This window comes from Dendrobates tinctorius, unplaced genomic scaffold (genome assembly GCF_039654945.1).
Source record: "Dendrobates tinctorius isolate UK_male_01 unplaced genomic scaffold, ASM3965494v1 ptg000022l, whole genome shotgun sequence".
Lineage (NCBI taxonomy): Eukaryota > Metazoa > Chordata > Amphibia > Anura > Dendrobatidae > Dendrobates > Dendrobates tinctorius.
In genome coordinates this window covers 83,437,675-83,450,881 of record NW_027361690.1, presented here as the reverse complement: position 1 = coordinate 83,450,881, position 13,207 = coordinate 83,437,675, and the positions used below count along the sequence as shown (strand labels likewise).

The 13,207-nt window shown below is 47.1% G+C and overlaps 1 protein-coding gene across 2 annotated transcripts in view; it reads right to left on the bottom strand.

The window, feature by feature from the left end:
- Positions 1–6,374, bottom strand: part of LRRK1 (leucine rich repeat kinase 1) — a 147,578-nt gene extending 141,204 nt beyond the window's left edge. Inside the window, exon 1 of one of the 2 annotated variants that reach the window (XM_073568825.1) lies at positions 6,145–6,374. The gene's annotated coding sequence lies outside the window, so the exon portion shown is untranslated. The remainder of the gene's footprint in view (positions 1–6,144) is intronic. The other variant, XM_073568823.1, reaches the window with a different exon arrangement.
- Between the last annotated feature and the right edge of the window lie 6,833 nt (positions 6,375–13,207).

The following is a 13,207-nucleotide window of genomic DNA, read 5'->3' as shown; positions in this document are numbered from 1 at the left end:
GTCCATTTAGATCAGTCAGGATTTTACACTTTCCTTTACAATGTATGAAACTCTTGGAAGACATCTAGCACAGATACTGGACGCAGAAAAGGATTTATTTCATGGGGAATGGCAGCAGCTGCGGGAAGTACTTCAGATCAGATGCTATACCTGGCAGTGATCTCTACACACTGAAGGAAGCAGCGCAGGGCAGCCCTGCTCAACATTCACATCCAGACACAGGAAGAGCTAATAACAGCTGATCGGTGGGGTTGCCAGGAGGGTCCTTAGACTGCAACAGCCACAGGGGCGTGATAACATCTAAGTGGACTACTCTGGGGACACCAACGTCCCATCGACTAGTCAAAGCCCTCATTTACATATCATACATGGACTTTAGAAACACTTTTTCTGAAGACCTGTTTATGTGTAATGTAATACAGGGACTGTTAGCAGGGAAATCATATACGAGGACCCAACTGCTGGTGGTCCTGGGAGTGCAGGGGACCTGACAAGTTCCCTTTAATAGCATTGTGAACCTGCGTTCTGTGTAGGATGGAGGAGGAGGCAGCAGCTCTGTCTCTAGCTGATCCCGTCCTACACAGAACGTTATCAGTAGCCACTGCCATCTCCTCTCTCAGTAATGGGAAGGTCCTCCCTGAATACAGACTTTACCTCAGAATGGAGAATTTTGATAATCAACTCTGGTAGAGAAAGAAGTGAATCTCTCTGATAAGATGTATTACAAAGTTGCTTATTTTTACATGTACTATAGATTTATAAGATAAATATTAAAACATCAGTTATTCTTTAACCGCTGTAGTGGTATCTCTAATACATCTTACCTGCCCCCAGTGTTATACTTACCAGCCGCCATCTTCAGCTCTTCCTGGTGCTTCTATGTTGATGCCTTTGCCCAAAAAGCTCTACTTTTGTCTCATCTGACCAGAGAACATTCTTCCAAAACGTTTTAGGCTTTTTCCGGTAAGTTTTGGCAAACTCCAGCCTGGCTTTTTTATGTCTCGGGGTAAGAAGTGGGGTCTTCCTGGGTCTCCTACCATACAGTCCCTTTTCATTCAGACGCTGATGGATAGTACGGGTTGACACTGTTGTACCCTCGGACTGCAGGGCAGCTTGAACTTGTTTGGATGTTACTCGAGGTTCTTTATCCAACATCCGCACAATCTTGCATTGAAATCTCTTGTCAATTTTTCTTTTCCGTCCACATCTAGGGAGGTTAGCCACAGTGCCATGGGCTTTAAACTTCTTGACACTGCGCACGGTAGACACAGGAACATTCAGGTCTTTGGAGATGGACTTGTAGCCTTAAGATTGCTCATGCTTCCTCACAATTTGGTTTCTCAAGTCCTCAGACAGTTCTTTGGTCTTCTTTCTTTTCTCCATGCTCAATGTGGTACACACAAGGACACAGGACAGAGGTTGAGTCAACTTTAATCCATGTCAACTGGCTGCAAGTGTGATTTAGTTATTGCCAACACCTGTTAGGTGCCACAGGTAAGTTACAGGTGCTGTTAATTACACAAATTAGAGAAGCATCACATGATTTTTCGAACAGTGCCAATACTTTTGTCCACCCTCTTTTTTATGTTTGGTGTGGAATTATATACAATTTGGCTTTAGGACAATTCTTTTTGTGTTTTTTCATTTAAGACAAATTAAATGAAGATAATAACAACAAAGAATTTGTGTTTGCAATCATTTTCAGGAAGAAACTGAGTATTATCTGACCGAATTGCAGGGGTGTCAAAACTTTTGGCCACAACTGTATAACCATAGACCACATCAAAATTCAATGTACAGGAAAACAAAATGCCTCTACAAACTGCAAAATTCTCATTCTCTTGCAAGTCCCCACACTAAGATACAAAAACCATCACAGAAAATAAAAAAACAGCCATATTTACCACCAACCAACAATTTGCACATTTTATAAATCTTCATCTCCTTTGTTGCACACTTAATGCCTTTATCATGGGGGTCCGCTGCATCCTGTAATGCTTTAGCACTGTGTCTAAGGCCTGTTTCACACTTCCGTTTTTTCAAATCCGTCAAAATCCGTTGTTTTCCGTAAAAAAACGGATCCGCCATTTTTTGCAGGATCCGTTTTTTTTTGTCCCATAGACTTCCATTACGGTTACCGCGGATCCGTCAAAAAAACGGATCCGTTTTTAAAAAAAACGGATCCGTTTGCATCAGTTTCCGTCAAAAAAACGGAAACGGATCCGTTTGGCGGACACAAAAACGGAAGTGTGAAACAGGCCTTAGTGTTGGGAAGTACACATGGCACCTGCCCCGATAGCGTATATTCAGAGCAGGGCTGTGGAGTCAGAGTCGCAGCACATTTTGGTGGCGTCGAAGTCGGTGTCATGGAAATTAAGGAGTCGGATGTTAGGCTTATCGACTTCACAGCCCTAGCAGGGCTGCGGAGTCGGGTCAGAGTCCATTTTGGTGAAGTCGGAGTCATGGGAATTGAGGAGTCGGAGTCAGAGGTTTGGCTCACCGACTCCACAGCCCTGCTTCAGAGGAATGTCTCCTCCAAGAAGACTTTGCAAGGGCAGTTCTAACACCATTTCTGCATTAGGCTATGTGCACACGCTGCGGATTCACTTGCGGGTTTTTCCGTGCGGATCCGCAGGTAAAACCGCAGGTAAAGTGACCTGCGGATTTGCCTGCGGTTTGACACCTGGACAATGGAACAGGTGCCAAACCTCTGCGGAATCCGCAGAAAGAATTGACATGCTGCGGTTTGTAAACCGCAGGAAAAACGCGCAGAAAAAACCGCAGCATGTGCACAGCGGTTTTGAAAACCCATAGGATAACATGGTACTGTACCATGTCTGCGAAACTGCTGCGGATCCGCAGGGCCAAAAACGGAACGGCAGCAGAATCCGCAGCGTGTGCACATACCCTTATTATCAGCCAGCTTAAGCTCAGTAAATCAGGCTCTAAAGACTCGTGGAGAAAAAACATACAACCAACTGGTTCCCCATAAAACCAGTGGCCTAAAAATGAGCAGTAGGAAGCAGTTCTGGTCTGTGCCTTATGTGTTCACCACCCACACACTCCGCTGCTTGTTCCATTTACGCCTCACTGATGGAAACCATTTGCATGTTATACTGCAGTGAGCTGCAACGCTTCGTAGTAAGAAAGTTGATGTAACTTTTTTGTTTTCTACGTTTTTTTCCCTGCACGAATCGTTATGATCACATTGCTTCACGATCCATCCCTCCTTCATTAGGCCTGTTTCACACTTCCGTTTTTTCAAATCCGTCAAAATCCGTTGGTTTCCGTAAAAAAACGGATCCGCCATTTTTTCGCAGGATCCGTTTTTTTTGTCCCATAGACTTCCACTAGTGGTTACCGCGGATCCGTCAAAAAAAGGATCCTTTTTTTTAAAAACGGATCCGTTTGCATCAGTTTCCGTCAAAAAAACGGAAACGGATCCGTTTGGCGGACACAAAAACGGAAGTGTGAAACAGGCCTTAGGGAAACACATAAAAACAACATTGCATTTACTAGACAAATGCCCTGACCCTAAACTCCAGCAGGATGGTGAAAGCGGCAAAAAAGACCCCTATAAAGCATAACACGAAGCGCAGCAAAGAAGCAGATTTTGTAATACTAAAGATTTATTGCAAATTCCTATTTTATCCTTCAGGCCTCATTCAGACATCAGTGATTTTTCTTGGATGCAAAAAAGTGAACAAATTTAATCGGTCTTTTTGATCAGATTTTCTTCAGTTTTTCCCTTAATAGTGAAAGGATATTTACGCTTGCTTAAAAATTATCATTCTCAGCAGCGTATCATCCTGTGTAAACAGATGTGATCATCCACAGAATGGCAGCCTATGAGCATTGAATGATTATTTGAGACTGTTCAGAGCCATCTTGCCTGTGTAATCTGGCTTTTTAATCACTGCCAATCTGCAAATAGTTACTGATCAGCAGTCATTTAGTTCTGCCGGTCAGCCTGTGTAAACAGACCGCTGCTGGTAGAAAGGAGTCAGTCCCCCGTACATCCTAGCTTACTGCAGGAGGCGGTGCATCCACAGACCAGTCACAGTGTCAGCTCTGTCCCCTACTCACTGCTGGCAGTACCCTCTATGGCCGTGTGAGCATCACAAGTGAACCATGGAGTAACAGAAGAAGGCGGCCCGGTGTATTGGCTCATGTTGTGTCTTATTATTGTGCGGGTGGATGCAGTATGATCCGCAGCGTATCAGAGTCACACGTGCCTGGCTGAAGCCATGCCGCCGATGTCTGATACATAAAAAAAAAACAGCAATACTTGGATGTGTTGATGTAACCTAATGTATATTAAAAAAAAACATCCAAAAATGTTGTGAAAATACCAAGTCTCTGATTTATCATTTTTGCATCTTTTCTTTAGAGTGAAAGTTTGAATTTTAGGCATTTTTTTGGACTTCATTCATTATGACTTTAGTGCCATCTTACGTTAGATCTTTCAGTCCTCGTCATTTTTTAGGCTTGCATCACCATGTGGATTTCATTATACCAATGTTTTTTTGTCCGATTCATCATTTCTGAGCGTTCAAAGTGTCGCTACATTGTTTCTCACAACGTCTATTTGTGCAGTAGACGAACACACAACATTGCAATGTTTTATGGAAACCATTGTGCGACTTTTTCCTCTGAGGCTACGTTACCACGACGAGGATTTAGTGAGGTTTTGACGTTGCAGATTTTCTGCACCTACTTGTTTGTCTTTTTAGAGCGTTTTTTTACACTGCGATATGTGTCTCTTTTTGGTACATATTCGTTTTTTTACCTCTGGATTTTCTGCATCTTATACAAGTCTATGGGAAAAAATTTGCAAATAAAACTCAGCGTATCCACAAGACAACCTGACATGTTGTTGTAGGTTTCAAGCCCCCATCGCAGGTCAGATTACGCCGAGTACAGAAGCAGCGCAGTGGGCAGGAGAATTCCGTACATCTCATCCACTTTGCTAGAACAGGAAGACGCTGCATTTTTTTGAAAGGCCGAAAAAGCTGGAAAAAATACAAAACAGCCCAAAGTATCTTTGACTTTGTGCCAATCCAGCACATAGAGAAATTGTCAAAAATATCCACTGGTGTACAAAGAAAAATTACAGTGACCAGAGATCCATCGGCAGTACACCGGCATAAAGGAGGAGGGGGGGGGGCAGTGCACCGGCATGTGGAGGTGGGAGGGGGGGGGCAGTACACCGGCATAAAGGGGGTGGGGGGGGGACAGTACACGGCATGTGGAGGTGGGAGGGGGGGCCAGTACACCGGCATGTGGAGGTGGGAGGGGGGGGGCAGTACACCGGCATGTGGAGGTGGGAGGGGGGGGGCAGTACACCGGCATAAAGGGGGTGGGGGGGACAGTACACGGCATAAAGGAAGGGGGGCAGTGCAATGGCATGTGGAGGTGGGGGCAGTACACCGGCATAAAGGAGGGGGGGGGCAGTGCACCGTCATGTACTGGTGGGAGTGGGTGGGGGCAGTACACGGCATAAAGGAAGGGGGGCAGTGCAATGGCATGTGGAGGTGGGGGGGCAATACAGCAGCATAAAGGAGGGGGCAGTGCACCGGCATGCGGAGGTGGGAAGGGGGGCAGTGCACCGGCATGCGGAGGTGGGAAGGGGGGCAGTGCACCGGCATGCGGAGGTGGGAAGGGGGGCAGTGCACCGGCATGCGGAGGTGGGAAGGGGGGCAGTGCACCGGCATGCGGAGGTGGGGGGGCAATACAGCAGCATAAAGGAGGGGGCAGTGCACCGGCATGCGGAGGTGGGAAGGGGGGCAGTGCACCGGCATGCGGAGGTGGGAAGGGGGGCAGTGCACCGGCATGCGGAGGTGGGATGGGGGGCAGTGCACCGGCATGCGGAGGTGGGAAGGGGGGCAGTGCACCGGCATGCGGAGGTGGGATGGGGGGCAGTGCACCGGCATGTGGATTTGGGGGGCATGCATAAAGGAGGGGGCAGTGTGCCAGCACAGAGGGGGCACAGTCTTGTTTCTTGGCCACAGTGTTGTGGAACAGAAGTTGTAGGAGCCACAGTCCTGCCATGAGCCCCGCATCTGCCGCAGGTTCTCACGCCATGTAACCCCATAGGAGGACGTGACCTGTCTGTGACTTGTGCACTGTCTCCGGGGCACTGACCTGCCATTGCTGCGCCGGTCCGGGCCTGTCGTCGTCCCCAGGCTCCTCTGCAGCCGGTCGCCACTCACTATTAGCGGCTCTGTGGCCCCACTATCGCTGTGCACGGCTTCTTACTTCCTTAATCCTTCTGGGAGGAGCGAGTGTCGCGATTTCCTAGAGATGAGGAGGCGGGAGCCGGAGAGTCAGGGCCCCCTGCCTGGCAGCCGGGTCTACACATCATGGAAAATAATCGCGACACTCGTGACAGCCGTGCCATGGACCAGGGACAGGCGGTTAGGTAGTGAAACACATGACGGTGAGAGCCGACATGCTCTGTGGTCGGATCCTGGAGATTGGATGAAGGACACGGAGGATTTGTAGGTTTTCAGCCGCTAACGTGGTTTACAGATGAAAAGTGCAACATACCTAATCTGTGCAGCCAATGTTCACTTTTACTTTAGTTGCGGTTTTTTCTGCATGAAAGACGCAGACTACTTCTACGTTCACATGAAGTTCTTTTTTCTACATGAAACCATTAGCTAAGGCCACTTTCACACTTCAGGCTTTTGGTATCCGGCGTGGTGCAGCGAAAAACCGGACTGCCGGATCCGGCGCCCGTTACGACCAGATCCGTCTTTTTCCCCGTGCTGTATCATTGGTGCCGCATTGTGCCGGATGGCAATGCGGCGCGTCCGTTTTTTTCCGGATCCGGAGAAAATAGCCCGTGCGGCGTCTGGAAAAAACGTTGCATGCAACATTTTTTCCCAACGCCGGACCAGCTTTTCGCACTGCGCATGCCCGGAAACCTCTGCCAGGAATATATCCGGCAGAAAGAAGGATCCGGTGTCTGCGTTTGCGGCCGGATCCGGCAGTCCGGTTTTTCGCCGCACCATGCCGGATACCGAAAGCCTGAAGTGTGAAAGTGGCCTAAACTATAGCCAGAAAGCTGCAGCTGACATGCTGTGTGTTTCATGCGGGTTTTTCCTGCCAATTCATTTTGATATCCATGCGGTAAAAGTGCTGAAAAAATGGCTGCACCACAGGTAAAGAAAAGTGTGAATAAGAGTTTAGAAATCGCACTCATTTTGCTGTAATGCTATGTTCACACATTGCATTTTTGCTTCTCTTTTATGCAAAATTAAAAGCTGCTTTTTAACAGTATGAGCAAAAGCTATGAGGTTTCAGAAATCTCCTGCATACACGGACACGTTCCCACAATCAGTATAGGGCTCCTCATTTATGAGAAAAATGGACTAGTGCAATCCATTTAGAAATCAGATTTCACTCTAATATTATTCAATGTTTCCCTGCTCGTCTGCAATGTTTTTCTGGGCTGCAGCATGCTCATGCTGTGATTGTCCTCGTATATCAGATGAGCCTTGCCAATGGGTGCGAGAGAGTTCTCACGCTAAGCGTTGACGTCATTTAGGTGAACGCAGTTCATTGGCTAATAACTCCACTCACCTTTCTCACCACAAGATTCCAAGACTTGGTGTCTACTGCTTTAGTTCTCCATGTTGTTTCATTCTCCAACCCTATCTGTTTAGTCGTTTAGTTCTCCAACCCCTGTTGTCTAGTAGCTTAGTTCTCCATCTTATGGTGTGTAGTGGTTTAGTTCTCCATCCCCAAGCGCCCTGCAAGCCTTGGCAATTGCAAGACTTGAGCAGCCCCTTCCCACCGGCCCCCCACAGCCACCAGCGTCACCCAGTGCCCAGTCAGTGAGATGTAACTCCCCTGTCCATGCTTGCTCATCCAGGTGCTAGTGGTGAAATGCACCCTGGCAGGCACAGAATTTTTCAGGGAACGGGTGATGTCCGCTACATGCTGGTGTAGCGCAGGCACATCTTTCATAGAGAAGTAATGGTGACTGGGCAACTGGAAAAGGGGGCTGCGACAGGCATCAGCTTTCGGAAACCGTCTGTACCCACAAGGTGGAAAGGCTGCATTTCCGTGGACAATAGATTGGATTGGCCATCCAATAATCACAGGGATCAGAGGCCATGAGTCACGCAAAGCCACTCGCTGTGATCTTCGGAGCGAATAGCTCTCAGCTGGTCCCTATCGTCCTGACGTAAGCAGAATTTTCCTGAGCAAAACCGGACTCCGCAGTAAATCCGCATTTTTTTTCGCATTTTCTGCGTGTTTTTTGGGTGGACTTTTCACGTTTTTTTCCGGAGCATCCTAATACAATGAACATAGTGGCAAATCCACAGATTTTCTGCAAAATTAATGAACATGCTGCGATTTTTCCACGATGCATTTTTTTGCGGAAAAAAACGCAGCATGGGCACAAAAATTGCGGAATGCATTCTAATAATGGGATGCTTAAGGTATGCGTTTTTTAAGTGTTTTTGCAGGGGAAAAATGCGAAAAATCCTGAATGTGGGCACACACAGCCTTACACGATTGGGTGATGATCAACCAAGGAGGCCGCAGATTGTTCACAGCAATTAGTTCTCAGAAAACTAAGGATGTGTGCACACGTTGCGGATTCTGCTGCGGGTCCGCAGCGGTTTTGGTCCTGCGGATCAGCAGCAGTTTCTGCTGCAGTGTACAGTACCATTAAAATCAATGGAAAATGAAAACCGCAGTGCACACAGTGCAGATTTTTCTGCGCGGATTTGCTGTGGTTTCAAAACCGCAGCATGTCAATTCTTTGTGCGGATTCCGCTGCGGTTTGGCACCTGCTCCATGGCAGGTGTCAAACCACAGGGGAAACCCGCAGACTAAACTGCAGATAGACCTGCGGATTTACCTGCGGTTTTTGACAAATCCGTGTGGAAAAATCCGCAGCGTTTGCACACACCCTAATAGCTTGCGGCATAGCCACCTCCGGATTACAACGCATGGAATATGTGAATATACCAAGGTACGATCATTGATAATTCCACAATAACCCCACTCTCCTCGCTGACACCACCAATCCTGTTTTTTAAAAAATAAATACAGGCCCATAGGAAGCCATTCTTTGGAGGTTCACACCATCAGGGTTTTTCATCCCCTCTCCCTCAGAGTAGCAGTCATATACCGGCCCCCAGGCTCACCCACCCACTTCCTTGACCACTTTTCTGCCTTGCTGCAGCATTTCATGTCCTCAGAATTACCAACCTTTTTCCTGGGAGACTTCAACAGCTGCACCTCCTCAACTGCATCCCAGCTCCTATCTCTAGCCACTTCTCGTGGCCTCTCACAACTTTCTACTTCTGAGACACACAAAGGCGGTAACACCCCTGATCTGTCTTTGTCCGGCTCAGTTCAATCTCCTACCTAGATCACCCACCTCTTACCCTTTCTCCCCCATGAAATTAGGAGTATAACCACAATTTACACATTTTTGGGCACTCCCTAAAAACACATCTGTTTAAGGCAACCTCTCACGTTTCCTAATCAAAGTCCTTTTTATATCTACAGTAGCCTATTCTCTACTTCTCTGAACATAATTCGCCATCATTTCCTCAAGATGGTTGGACCATCATTTTTAGCAAGCACCTGTACTTTGTGTCACCCCCAACTCTTTGTAGATTGTAAGCTCTCATATCATAAAGTTTTGTAACTTTTGACTGTTTTACATGAATTGCTGACTTGTAAAGCTATGCAGAATATGTTTGAGCTATATCAATAAAGGCTATTATTAGATTGCAGATGGTGAAGTTCAAGCTCTTATCTTTGGTATCTGTAAGAGGAATAATCTCTTAAGTGAGTACGACTGCACAAACGAGTGCTGGCTGCAGTGCTGACAGAGGGTGGAGTAGGGTGAACACAACAAGCTGCTGGACTGTGAGAGAGGTGCAGGCGGAGATGTTACAGTGGATTGAGAAAGCTGGGGTGTGCTTTGTATCTAAGATCAGTCAAAAACAGCAGGCATGTCCACTTCCATATCAGCTGACGGGGTCTCACTCACCCTGACTGTAGTGGGTAAACAAGTGGAGGTTCTGCGGCTGGAGACCTGTGTGACAACACTTGCCATGGTGAGGGAGGAGAAAGAATCAGAAGATGTGGTTGATAGGGTGAACAGTGGTTGGTGAGGCCCGCTAGTCTGCATTTTAGCACAGTGAGATTCACAGATTAACGCACATGTGCCAGTTCATGCATGTAGTAGTCAAATAATTGCATTTTTTAACTCTATTCTGTTGTTTTTAACAAAGTTGGCAGATAACGTGATTTGTCATTTTTGGCTGTCTGAAAAAAAGACCCAAGATAGGCAACTACAGACCCGCAAACACTGCTGGCCACTGACAAAGTTAGGGCTGAGGATGCATTGCTTGTCGTGGTTGCATAACTCTTTGTCTGCGGGAAGCCGCAACATTACCTCCTCCTCTTCCTCCGCTTACTCTCATAAGCTACTCAGCTGCATGCCTCTGGGTTTACACCAAGTGTGATGTATTACCTCATTGTCATCATCTCTCTGTTCTTCCAATCCTCTCCCTGAGAGTCACCCTCCTCCTCTTTTTGCCCTAACAGCACAGTACAGTCTGCGTGCGCCTCAAGCTTCTGAGTCTCATCAGGATCACCTCTACCCCTGGGGTTAACGTCTGTTAACGAGGGTTTGGATTCTGCTCGGACCCTACTTCGTCCGACCCTGGATCAAACTGAAAAAAATTTTGGGCATTGGTGCAGATGATTTCCTCCTTTTGATTCTGTGAATCTTTGGAGTACACTTCTGATGCCCATGGCATAGAATGTGTGAATAGATCTGCAGACCCATCCATCTGTGGTTCCCTACAGTCATTTGGGCGGTTGGAGAGTTGTGACGTGGGGGAAAACAACGGTAATTGGGGTAACAGCCATGAGGACTGTACTGTGTGTGATGGAAGAGGAACAGAGGCCACTTGATGCAGCATTTGCCATACACTGGAGCACATGTTCTTTCTGGCCCTCATCTACAAAGTCTACAGCTATGTGGCTGCCAAAGAAATAGAGTGGAGTAGCCGCTCCAGTAAAAGAAGTTGTGAAAATGCTGCACAATTGCTCACTGAAGAAAAACAAACCTACATCTTACCTCTTATACCTGTCTCACAACCTTAAAAATCAATTCAGTACTTTCAGTACTCTCCTCTGTCCACCAGCTCCCCCTCAAGCTCCCCTCTCAGCTGAAGCCTTTGATTCACCCCTCGTGAATTTGACCCAATAACATCCCACCTCATTCCCTTCTCACCACAGTCATCATCCCAAGCCTAACCCACCTCTTCACCCTGTCACTAGCAACTGGTGTTTTCCCCTCTTGATGCAAACATACCTCGATCACAGTCATCCTCAAAAAACCCTCCCTTGACCTATCTTCTGTGTCTAGCTATCGCCCCATCTTACTTCTTACCCTATGACTCCAAACTACTGGAACAACATGTCCATTTTGAACTATCCTCCCACTTCTCCTCTTGCTCCCTCTTTCACTGTTTACAATATGGCTTCCAACTGCACTATTCCACTGAAACTGCCCTGACTAAAGTCACCAACAACCTACTAACTGCCAAATCATAGTGACGCTAGTTTGTCCTCCTTCTGGACTTGGCATCTGCCTCTGACACAGTGGACCATTCCCTCTTACTACAAACTTTCTGATCTCTTGGCATTACAAACTTGGCCATTTGTTGGATCTGCTCATACCTAACAGACAGGACATTCAGTGAATCCCACTCACACACCATCTCCTCATTTCGCCCTCTATGCGTCGGTGTCCCCTTAGGTTCAGTTGTTGGCTCGGGCACTATACTTAGGACATGCACGAGCGCTCTCTCCCTCTTAAAGGGACCCCACGCAATGCTCTAAGATGTTCCCAGCCCATAGCTGGGCGACACCTTCTATTTAAGGCTTCTCCAATATGGAGGTGCCTGAGTTAGGTCGTTTGTCTTGCATGCTTGCTAGTTGTCAGGTTCCCCTGGTCCGCCCGTCTGCTTGTCTACCAGTCTGTGCTCTTCTGTCCATCAGTTGTTCTAGATCGCACCTGCCAGTGCCCATCTGTCTAACACCCTGTTCAGCCCGCACCTGCCGGTGCTTTTCTGTTCCTCAGCCAATCCCATCTACACCTGTGGTTCCAGTGTCCCTAAAATGCCAGCCTACCCGCACTAGGGGTTCAGCAGTCACCCTCTGTAGGTCAGCCCTGGAGTAGCACCTGATCCCACCTCCTTGTCCCTCTTTGGGTCACAGTTTTCACCTGCTGACCCTTATCCGAGATCGGATTTTCTAGGCCACCTAGTTACAATCCTCCAGGCTTTCCAAGAGCTACAGCACAGTAGTTCCACAACCTTGCCCTTTATAGTCTCCATCTTATGGATTGGCTGTAGTGAAAGAGGTGTCGGTCTCCATTATATTATTTCTACTCTGGTGAAATTGATGCTAATTTGATGGTGTATGCCACTAATTTTTGAAAATGTGTACACTCCTGGTCGGGTCTCCTTCATGTGTGTTGCCTGTAGCAGTAGGCCTGTGAGACTGGCAGGCCTTCACCAACTTGGAGTCAACCCGTGTTACTATCCTTATATTTTTCTAACAATATTAGTGTACAAAACTGATATTTGTGCCATCAAAGCAGGTTGAGCTGTTGCATGTGGTATCAGGACTCCCAGCACAGCAGACCTACACCGATCCCTCACCCATCTCGTCTTAATTTGAAGTTCAATTCAAAGCTGTAAATGCTGGCCCAGACCCTGATACCTCATGCCTGGCTGATTGCTGTCGTACCATTCTAAAATTTGTACTGTGGGTAAATTGAGGACACTTTTCTGGTGTTTGCCCCTTATTTTATGTATTTTGGCTGCTTTTGGGAATATTTGAAGGTCTTTTGTATGCATTTGTTTTTTCTTCCAATTTACTCCAATGGCGTTCGGCGAATATTCAGCAAATAAATCAGCGAATATTGCAAAATCGGCGCTCATAATCCAAATCGAACACTGAAATATTCGCTCATCTCCAGTTATAAACTTCTGTGAAGCAGCTGGGAGTTCAAAGTGCTCACCACACATCTAAATAAGTTCTAATGCATCTAGTTTCCAAAATGGTGTCACTTGTCAGGGGTTTCCACTGTTTAGGAACATCAGGGACTCTCCAAACACGACATGACATCCACTAAATATTCCAGCAAAGTTTG